This window comes from Nanorana parkeri, unplaced genomic scaffold (assembly GCF_000935625.1).
Source record: "Nanorana parkeri isolate BGI_ZX_2015 unplaced genomic scaffold, ASM93562v1 scaffold2068, whole genome shotgun sequence".
Classification (NCBI taxonomy): domain Eukaryota; kingdom Metazoa; phylum Chordata; class Amphibia; order Anura; family Dicroglossidae; genus Nanorana; species Nanorana parkeri.
Window position 1 is genome coordinate 39,553 of NW_017308336.1, and position 9,400 is coordinate 48,952.

Here is a 9,400-nt window from a genome sequence, read left to right on the forward strand (position 1 = left end):
AAAAGCCTATATACAGGGCTTGAAAAATCCACCCGTCCGCTCGGCTGTGACGAGAGGACGGCGGACCCCAACGAGCAGCTTCCCGGCCGGCCGTTGTAATTACACGGCCGGCCGCTTTACATTCAAGCGATTGGGCGTCTCTGGAGACGGTCGATCGCTTGTATTAGCAGCTGTCACTGCCGTTGAGGGTCCCGAGATCCGCTGTGCCCGATGCGGTCGCGACCGGCACGGCTCTGTGACAGATCAAAGGGAATTCAGTATACGAACTCCCTTTTGATCCTCTCAGTCCCCGAATGCAGGAAGTGATGTATATTACATCACTTCCTGCATTCAGTGTAACTCTCCAGCTACAGAAGCTGATGAAGCAGATCTCTGCTTCATCAGCTTCTCTGGGGGTCCCTAGGTGACATTAGGGGTCTTGGAGACCCCTGATGTCTCCATAAAGAGGACCTGTCATTTAAATTGGCTATCACATAGGGGGCTTCTTAGCCCCCCGTGTAATAGCAATAAAGTTGTGTGTAAAAAAAAAAGTAATACAAAAATTAAAGAATCAATCATAAAAAAAGAAGCATAAAACAAATTAAAAAAGACAAATGTTGTTTTAAGTCCCCGCCCCCCACATACACACGCACATATGTGTCGGGTGCGCCTATGTGCGAAAACGACGCTGGCTCTTATTGTGACGCACATGTTACATATCGCCGCAAACGTCGAGTGAGAGCAATAATTTTAGAGCCATTAATCACTGATAACACTAAACTGATGCGCAGTAAAAGCGTTTTAATCGTCGCAGTAAAGCGATTTTGCAGTCACACACAATTTTAAGGCTTGACATGTTTGGTGTCTATTTACCTGACGTGACCCCGACATTTATGTTTTACTAAAAATATGGGTAAGAATAAATGTTTTATAACATAACGTAGGGAAACTTTGTTTTTTTTTACATTTATGGTATATAAATATGCTATTTATTTATTATGTATTTATTATTTATTTAGGACCAATGGCTTTCAAGTGCCAATAATTAATATAATAATTTTAATTAAACCTGGGGTTGATTTACACTACGGCCCCCGGGGTTAATTTACACTACGGCCCCCGGGGTTAAATTACACTACGGTCTTGTGGTTAAATTACACTACGGTCTTGGGGTTAAATTATACTGCTGCCCTGGGGTTACACTACCACCCCTAAGTTTTAACCCTAATAGCGCTTACCCCCTACTGAATCTGCCCCACCTTACAAGCTCTGAGACACTAATACAGTGCATGAGCACTAACACACTACTAGTGTATAAGTACTAACACACTAGTGTATAAGTACTAATACACTACCACAAAACTACAGGACCCCCTCTCTCTTTCATACGACCTGATCTGGCAGCCACTCCGCTCTTACGCTCCTCTGATGTGATCCTCGTTCGATCCTGCTTTGATCACGATCGTCGGCCACTCTTCCACTCACACGTCCTTCCGTCGGCCTTTTTGTCCATCCTTCCGATACCGTCCGTCACTTGCACTGGCTCAGTCTGTTCCTCCAGCACCCCGTTCGCGATCATCGGTCCGGCTCCCCGACTTCGGCGTGTCGGCACTCTGCACGCCCGACAGCTCTGCTTCAGCTTTGCTCTGCCTCCACTTCCTGCTTCCGCCTCGCCGACCTCCATCTTCTGTCCGTAGGATATTGTAATGGGATGGGATGGCATATTGTAACAATGCAGCAGATGAATGACTATTTTGGATCTCAACTGCAGAGGTAGGTGTGATAAGTCTATGGTACACTATATATCAGTATACACTATATTGCCAAAAGTATTGGGACACCCCTCCAAATCATTGGATTCAGGTGTTCCAATCACCTACATGGCCACAGGTGTACAAAATCAAGCACCTAGGCATGCAGACTGCTTCTACAAACATTTGTAAAAGAATGGGTCGCTCTAAGGAGCGGGTGAATTCAAGCGTGGTACAGTAATAGGTTGCCATCTGAGCAATAAGTCCATCTGTGAAATTTCCTTGCTACTAAATATTCCACGGTCAACTGTTAGCCCTCATTCACACGAGTAACTGTCGCCCCGTACAGATCCATGCTGCGTGCATGGCCGCATCAGGCCGATCCTGGGAAGGACAGGTGCTGCGTGTGATTACTTCTCTGAGGGACCCCCACACCCATACAGACGTGCAGTTCGGGTGAGTGTAGGGAGGCGTACAACCGCGTACTCCCATAAAAATTACACGCAGCACCTGTCCTTCCCGGGAACAGCCCGATACGGCCATGCACGCAGCACAGATCTGTACTGTCTTGCCGTTACTCGTGTGATTGAGGGATTCGTGGTATTTTAGCAAAGTGGAAGCAACTGGGATCAACAGCTACTCAGCCACGAAGTGGTAGGCCACGTAAAATGAGAGCATTGTCAGCGCATGCTGAAGCGCACAATACGCAGAAGTCACCAACTGTCTGCAGAGTCAATAACTACAGACCTCCAAACTTCGTGTGGCCTTCGGATTGGCCCAACAGTGTGTAGAGAGCTTCATGTAATGGGTTTCCATGGCCGAGCAGCTGCGTCCAAGCCATTACATCTCCAAGTGCAATGCAAAGCGTCGGATGCAGTGGTGTAAAGCACGCCGCCACTGGACTCTAGAGACGTGTTCTCTGGAGTGACTAATCACGCTTCTCTTCTGAGAGACTTCCTTTAGCTTCAAAAGGGTCACATCTTGGGCTGAATCAGTCCTAGTCAAATAAGCAGTTTTCTGATATCTGTGCTATTAGTAGATTATTTTCCTTACAATTAAATTATTTTAAATAGTTTGTGACATTTTTAAATCCCTTGCCAGACTCATAAGCATCCACACCTTTTGAGGGCCTTAGAAAGCATTTTTTTAAATCCTGGCATGACAACATCACACGCATCAATAGCAAAGAGAAAACATCAGACCCTAAATACACTATATTACCAAAAGTATTGGGACGCCTGCCTTTACACGCACTTGAACTTTAACGGCATCCCAGTTTTAGTCCATAGGGTTCAATATTGAGTTGGCCCACCCTTTGCAGCTAGAACAGCTTCAACTCTTCTGTGAAGGCTGTCCACAAGGTTTAGGAGTGTGTCTATGGGAATGTTTGATCATTCTTCCAGAAGAGCATTTGTGAGGTCAGGTACTGATGTTGGACGAGAAGGCCTGGCTCGCATTTTCCACTCCCACTGATCCCAAAGGTGTTCTTTGGGTTGAGATCAGGACTCTGTGCAGGCCAGTCAAGTTCCTCCACCCCAATCTCGCTGATCCATGTCTTTATGGGCCTTGCTTTGTGCACTGGTGCGCAGTCATATTGGAACAGGAAGGGGGCATCCTCAAACCCCACACCATAATCCCCCTCCACCAAACTTTACACTTGACACAATGCAGTCAGGCAAGTACTGTTCTCCTCGCAACTGCCAAACCCGACACGTCCATTGGATTGCCAGACAGAGAAGCATGATTCGTAACTCCAGAGAACACATCCCCACTTTTCTAGAGTCCTGTGGCGGAGTGCTTTACACCACTGCATCTGACGCTTTGCATTGCACTTGGAGATGTAAGGCTGGGATGCAGCTGCTCGGCCATGGAAACCCATTCCATGAAGCTCTCTATGCACTGTTGTTGTGCCAATCTTAAGGTCACACGAAGTCTGGAGGTCTGTAGCTATTGACTTTGCAGACAGTTGGCGACTTCGGCGCACTGTGCCCTTCAGCATGCGCTGACCCCGTTCTGTCATTTTACGTGGCCTACCACTTTGTGGCTGAGTTGTTGTTCCCAGTTGCTTCCACTTTGTTATAATACCACTAACAGTTGACCGCGGAATATTTAGTAGCAAGGCAATTAAATGGAACATATGACTCCAATGATTTGGACTATAGTGTATTTTAGGTTTACATCACATATTCCACCTGTATACTTACAAAGGAATCTGGAACATCTAATCCTAATCTTATGGGTTTGGTTTGAAGAGGTGGTAAATGTAACTATGTAAATATAAAATGTATACTTATTTTCAAAGTGACAATTCTGCATTTTTGTTAATTGAAATGATCAGTATGAATACACCATGGTAATGTTATATGTCACCTGCTAAAGTATATAATATCCTCATCACCCACGTGGAAGAGAAATATATTTCAAATATATTTAGCAAATAAATTTATATATGTGACATATATTTACAATATATTGTCTGACTCAAATATATTAAGATATATTCAAAAAATGTAAATGAAAATATATTTTCCAAAGTCATATATTTGAAAATATATTTTTAAAATATATTTTTTATATATTTTTTTAACATGGAAAAAAAGACATTTCAACATATATTTTGAAATGTATTTGGGAATGCATTCCAGAAATGTAATTAATGTATTTTCCAAAGACATATATTTGAAAATATATTTTTAAGATTTTTTAACATGTAAAAACAGACATTTCAGCATATATTTTTAAATATATGTGGAAATGCATTCCAAAAATGTAATTAAAATGTATTCTCCAAAGATACATATTTGAAAATATATTTTTAGTACATATTTTCCAGATATTTATAACATATAAAAAAATCGATCTTAACATATATTTTTAAATATATTTGTAAATGCATTCCAAAAACATAATTTAAATGCATTTTCCAAAGACATATTTTAAAAAATACATTTTCCAGTTATTTTTTAACATCTAAAAAAGGCATTTAGACATATATTTTTTCAGAAATGTTTGTAAAATTGACTTGGAATGTATTGTTTAAAAAAAAAGAAGAAAAATCGCTATAAAATAGCTAAATATTCTGAATACATGTCAGAGACTTCCTGTCATTTTAATCTAGTTTGCAATGTTCTTATTTTTAAAGTTTTGAAATTGACATCAGTTTCACATATCTGGAATGACACAACCATGGCAGAAACGTTTTCTGCAGTGTGTGTGTGTGTGCGTGCGTGTACTGATGGAACCCTATTGCACTGAAATTGTATTGTAACTGTACCATCTCCCTATTTTGTAAAGTGCTGCGTAAACTGTTGTCGCTATATTAAAACTGTATAATAATAATCATCATCACTCACATTCATATGAGGGATGTATAATGATGGAAGTTATGATAGATAGATAGACAGACACACAGACTATATAAATATATGAGAGAGAGAGAGATATCAAAAATGCATCTCCCATCACTTACATACAGTACATGTAAAAGTGTGTGTGTATCAAATTTCTGTGCCTTCAGACAATCTCTTAAAATGTAAAATCAACCCTGGGTGCACTCTCAGCATAGATTGCAGACAGAGTATAGCAGGTCTGTGGGAGGAGCTCGGCTTAGCTGGAGCTAGAGGGTGAACTTTCACCTCTCACTTCCTGTTTCTGGTCTGAGCCGCATGGGCTGAGAGCTCTCTCTCTATCTGTTCTCACAATCCTCCATTCTCCTGGATCTAAGGTAACACATTGTCTTATCAAATAGCATTAGAATGGTGGAAGTAAGGTGAATGATTCAAGTTTTATGAATATTTGGTTATTCCTTGCTCAGTAGTTCTCATTCTGTATTCATTCACCTCCATATCACATCCAGTCACCATGAGCTCTGTGCACACAGTACTGCAAGTATATATGGCTCCCCTATATATGGCTCCAGTCACCACGCAGCATGAGCTCTGCACTCAGTGTAACAAATATTGTATGTCTCCCCTAATGTATATATTATTCTCTGCCCTGCTACCCAGTTCTGTTAGTCTTGTGATTCCAACTCCCTAAGTGCTAGTATATAGTATGTTCCAGTGTTGTAATATTTATCCCTCAACCTTCCAACAGTTTACTCAATATTAGTCAATATATGTATATAGTACAGACTTGATCTCATTAAAGTGTATGCATTATACTATATGTAGAGAGGTTATGAAAGGGCAGAGGGACTGGTGCATCACAAATACTGTTACAATACAGACTGGTGCCCAGGGGAGGATTTAGTCACTCATCTCCCAGCAGCAGACATTTTGTAAGTTCAGCCCTATATGAAAGAAAAATAAATCTTAACCACTTGCTGACCGGGTGTTCCCCCTTCTTGTCCCGGTAATTTTTCATTATTCAGCGCTGCAGTACTTTGACATTTATTCAGTCATGCAATGCTGTACTGAAATTAATTTTATACCATTTTTGGGGACAGATGGAGCTTTCTTTTGATGGTATTTAATCACCACTGGGGTTTTAATTTTTTACTATGACAAAAGTTTGAGGAAAAAAACAGTTTTCCCTACATTATGTTATTAAACAATTATCATTACCCAATTTGTTAAAATATAAAAGACGGGGTCACGTTGGGTAAATAGACACCAAACATGTCAAGCTTTAAAATTGCGTGTGCCCGTGAAATGTCAAAAAACTACTATACCTAGAATTGACCATAGGCAACACTTTAAAAGCTTTTACTGCTCATCAATTTAGTGTTAACAGTGATTGATGGCCCTAAAAGTATTGCTCACACTCCCACGTTCGCGGCAATATGTAACATGTGTGGCGTAATCGTCTTCACACATTGGCGCAACAGAAGCAGATTTACGTTTATATGTGCTGGGGGACTTAATTTTTGGGAGCGGGGTTTAATTTTTTGAATATTAAACTAATTGTTTTTAAACTTTTATTTTTTAAACTTTACTTTATTGCTATCACATAGGGATGCTCTCATAGTCAGGTACGCAATCCGTGGCCGCGTGCCTGACTGAATTTCCACTCGCCCTCTCTTTATTTCCACTCACCAAATGCGAGCGGGCAAGTGGAAATTTTGAGCCCTGACATAGGGGAATAACAAGCCACCTATGTGATAGCCAATATACACTGACAGGTCTTCTTTATGGAGACAGGGTTCACTAAGACCCCTAATGTCACCTTGGGAACCCCCAAGAAGCTGATGAAGCAGAGATCTGCTCCACCGGCTTCTTCTCTGGCTATAGCAGCCAGAGAAATGATAGCTAAAGGTGGAAGTGATGTACTACACATTGCTTCCCTCTTCAGAGAGAGAAGAGGAGTGATCCGCAGAGGGGAATGCTGATCTTGCCTCCATTCTCTGTATGGACAGTCGCTGTGCTAGTAACCGATAGTGAAGGGGGGCCACGGCAGCAGAGGGTGGGCTCACTCTACATTGTAATACAAGCAATTGGCTGGCTGTAGAGCTGGCCGAACACTTCTATGTAACAGTTGGTACAGGCCCGGCGGGATTCTGCTTGCCCGCCTGCAGAACAGAAATGACGTATAGGCACATCCACCTGATGGGAAGTGTCTGCAGTCCTCCCGTGTATTTACAGTGGGCAGATGGCAATCGGTTAACATAGCATCACAGGAATATAAACTAACCTAATAAAATAGGCACATTGCTAATAGAAATACAAATCAAAAGCCTTTCTGGCAAGTGGAGATTCCCTTTTATTATCAGCACCCATTATTTTTACATTATTTCCCACAAGGTCTTTGATTTAGCACTGCTGAAGTTTGGACTGCACTGCGCACAATGACAACGTTTGCTTTGGTGAGATGGGAAGAAGGTGACGATGAACATACATACAGTGTGATATAAATGCGACTGGATCAGGGGCTATAAAGAAAATGAAGTCATCACTGGGCGGGAAACATATGATGGAATGGCGACAAGGGAAATGCCCTCCAGGAGGTTGGCCTTGCTATGAAGCAACTCTACTGGATGTTGATGGTAATGTAATTCATTTATCTGCTATACTAGAATAATGCTCTAAGGGTTAATGACTCATTTAGGACAATTATCTACATTGAGCCATATTTGTCCAACCTTTTTTTTTTGCCAAAATAATAGAAAAGGGTCATGTAAGTTACCTCAGCCTGAATAAGGTTAGCTTATTTAACTTATCTGTAGTATATTTATGTTAATTAGCACTAAAATTCGTGCATTTATAAGAAAGTTAACCACCATTTAAGTCTTAATGATTTAAGTTCAGTCATTGTCCCATGTTTTGTTGATCTTGACTTGTATTAAAACATTGCAGTAAAATGACTGTACTACACTTACCTTGACATTAAAGTAAGAACTTGATGTCCGGAGCAATCTTTTAATATTTGCACACATGATAAAATCTGAATTTTGGGGGGGCGTGGCCAAGGCATGGATCTGTGAGGACGTGCAGCGTGTGAGCTCCGTACCTCGGCGGCCGATTTTACAGACTAGTGTGTCAGCATGTCGACGAAAAAGAAGAAGAGAGGGAAGGGGACCCCAAAAACCGGGCCGAAACAAGATTTCCGCCGGTTCTTTACTCAGCAAGACCCGAGGCCGAGTGCCGGCGGATCCAAGATGGCGCCCGCATGTGTCTCTCCGGCCCGCAGCAGCAGCTGCGTCGTCTCAGTCTCAGGATGCAGACGCCGCCGCCTCCTCTGCGGATGAACGGGCACGTGAGTCCCCCCCATGCAGCCCTATGCTGACGAGATCGGATGTCTTGCAGGGCTCCCATCACCCGCCCGCGCCGGCGGCCCACTCCCCGGTGTCGGGACAAGAGCTCAGGGGGATGTTCGAGACGCTCAGAGCAGACCTGGCCATGATGGTGGAACGCTTGGAGGGCTCCCTGAAACAGGAACTGACGGCGGTACGGCAACAGGTAACGGGGGTTGATGTGAGAGTGGCGTCCCTGGAATCCAGCAGGGCCTCATTCGACTCCCGCCTGCAGGCGATGGAGCTGATGCAGGCTACCCATCTACAAGCTATGGCTACCCTCCGTCTTAAGATGGATGATGGTGAAAATAGAAGCCGCAGGAACAACGTCCGCATTAGAGGTATCCCTGAGGCCACCACTGGTCCGAATCTACGCTCTACAGTGACTGCCATATGCTACTAGACAGGGAGCCTACCCATGCAGTGGAACTAGACCGAGTACACAGGGTGTATGGCCCGGCTAATACTAGAGATGGCGCACCCAGAGATGTGCTGTGTCGCATCCATTTCTTTACGTTGAAGGAAGAGATTATGCGTCGGGCGTGGGTTAAGAAGACGGTGGACTTTGATGGTGCTTCCATATCTTTCTTACCTGACCTCTCTAGCCACACGCTCTATATGCGGAGACAGCTACGACCGGTCCTCAGGTGTGTGCAGGACGCTGGCGCAACCTATCGCTGGGGCCATCCATTCCACCTGTTGGTCCGTAAGGGGAACCGTACATTCGCTTTACATAGGCCGGATCAGCTACCTGTGCTGTTCTCCCTGTTGGAATGTGACCCTGTCCCGGTACAAGACTGGCTGACCCCCATGACGGAGCGATTAGAACCCCCAGTCCACAGCCAGAGGCCAAGGAGACAAAGATCTCGCAGGCCTCGGGGAGATCGGAGTCGAGACCGTGCCGGCCCGGCGTCCAGGGAGGACTAGGATCAACCGTCTA

The 9,400-nt window shown here is 43.5% G+C and overlaps 1 long non-coding RNA gene across 1 annotated transcript in view; it reads left to right on the forward strand.

The window, feature by feature from the left end:
- The first annotated feature begins 7,556 nt into the window (after positions 1 to 7,556).
- Positions 7,557 to 9,400, forward strand: part of LOC108800575 — a 2,581-nt gene continuing 737 nt past the window's right edge. The window contains exons 1-2 of the long non-coding RNA XR_001942108.1: positions 7,557 to 7,713; positions 8,364 to 8,367. This is a non-coding gene — a long non-coding RNA (uncharacterized LOC108800575). The remainder of the gene's footprint in view (positions 7,714 to 8,363; positions 8,368 to 9,400) is intronic.